The sequence below is a fragment of the Capsella rubella genome, unplaced genomic scaffold (assembly GCF_000375325.1).
Source record: "Capsella rubella cultivar Monte Gargano unplaced genomic scaffold, Caprub1_0 scaffold_9, whole genome shotgun sequence".
Classification (NCBI taxonomy): Eukaryota; Viridiplantae; Streptophyta; class Magnoliopsida; order Brassicales; family Brassicaceae; genus Capsella; species Capsella rubella.
Genome location: NW_006238915.1, coordinates 350,652 through 352,087, shown reverse-complemented (window position 1 = coordinate 352,087; position 1,436 = coordinate 350,652). Strand labels below are relative to the sequence as shown.

At 42.9% G+C, this 1,436-nt stretch overlaps 1 pseudogene; it reads right to left on the bottom strand.

The window, feature by feature from the left end:
* The window catches only part of LOC111829566, an 8,449-nt pseudogene that overhangs the window by 6,100 nt on the left and 913 nt on the right, over positions 1-1,436 (bottom strand).

The following is a 1,436-nucleotide window of genomic DNA, read 5'->3' as shown; positions in this document are numbered from 1 at the left end:
CGTACCTTAGCCCAGCAGGAAGCGGTTTGAGATCCACTTTTGGAGCTTTCATCTCACTCCAATCATCGCAGTCATTTGTTGTTGGGTCTGCTGCAACGTTCTCTCCCTTATTTATCTCAAGCTCTGAAATTTCCACCTCTTTACTCATTGGTGGCGCAAAATCCAGCAAATTAGCAAACCCAGTAGTTGCTTCACCAAGATACCCAAACTGATCCTCTTCCTTAACCATGGCAATCTGAAGAGGATCATCCATACTCAACTCCTCAATAAGCTCATCAGCTAGCTCATCTATTATATCAACCCAGAATGTTTGCCCTTCAATGGTGGGTTTAGACATGACTCTCTCCATGTTAAACTCTTGGACAAAATCACCAATATGAAGTTTAATCTTGCTCTTCCTTACATCTATCAAGGCTCCAGCAGTGTTTAGGAATGGTATACCAAGAATGAGTGGGTCTCTTGGCTCCTCATCAAGCTCAATGATGACAAAATCAGTTGGAATATAGAAATTTCCAACCCGTACATGCACATCCTCAGCCACTCCAACAGGAAAACGCACAGAGCGATAAGCAAGTATCAAAGACATCTTGGTTGGGGTGAAATTAGTGAGCCCCAATCTTTTTGAAACCGAGAATGGCATCAAACTCACTCCTGCTCCCAAGTCACAGAGACATCGATTAAAGGTGTGCTCTCCAATCGTACCAGGCAACACAAAACTGCCAGGATCTTCCATCTTCTTAGGCACAATATTCTGGAGAATAGCAATACATTCATGACTAATCAAAACAGCCCCTTCTTCAAGAGTCTTCTTGTTAGTCAAAATGTCTTTTAAATGTTTCCTATAGGTAGGAACATTCATAACCAGCTCAAGAAATGGAAGCTTAACTTGAAGCTCCTTCATAATCTCGTCAAACCGAGCATATTCTTTTTCTCTCTTAATCTTTCTCAAGCGACCTGGGAAAGGCAGCTTAGGCACATAAGGAGGTGTTGCAGCTTTTTCAGTCTCTCCTTTCTCCGGAACTTCCTCCTCTGCTTCTACTTCTTCAACCAGTGGTTTAGCAACAGATTTCTCTCCAGCAATATCCTTTCTTGAGTCATCGGAGATGGCTATCGCCTTCTCCTTTTCCAGAATTGGATTGAGCTGTTTACCACTCCTTAGTGAGATGGCTTGGACATACTCCTTACTACCGTTGTAGTCCTTCGGGTTCGTTACTGGTTTACCAGGAAGAACTCCCATTGGCCTTGCAGAAGCAGATGCTGTCTGGGCTACTTGATTCTCAAGCGTCTTAACATGTGAAGCTAGTCACTCAAATTTTCCGTGAAGATCATTGTACATGCTATCGACCTTGACATTGATATCAGCTGCATTCTTTTTCTGCCCCTCAAGAATCTGTTGCATCATCTGTTTCATCTCATTATCTCCTGAAGAGGTGTTT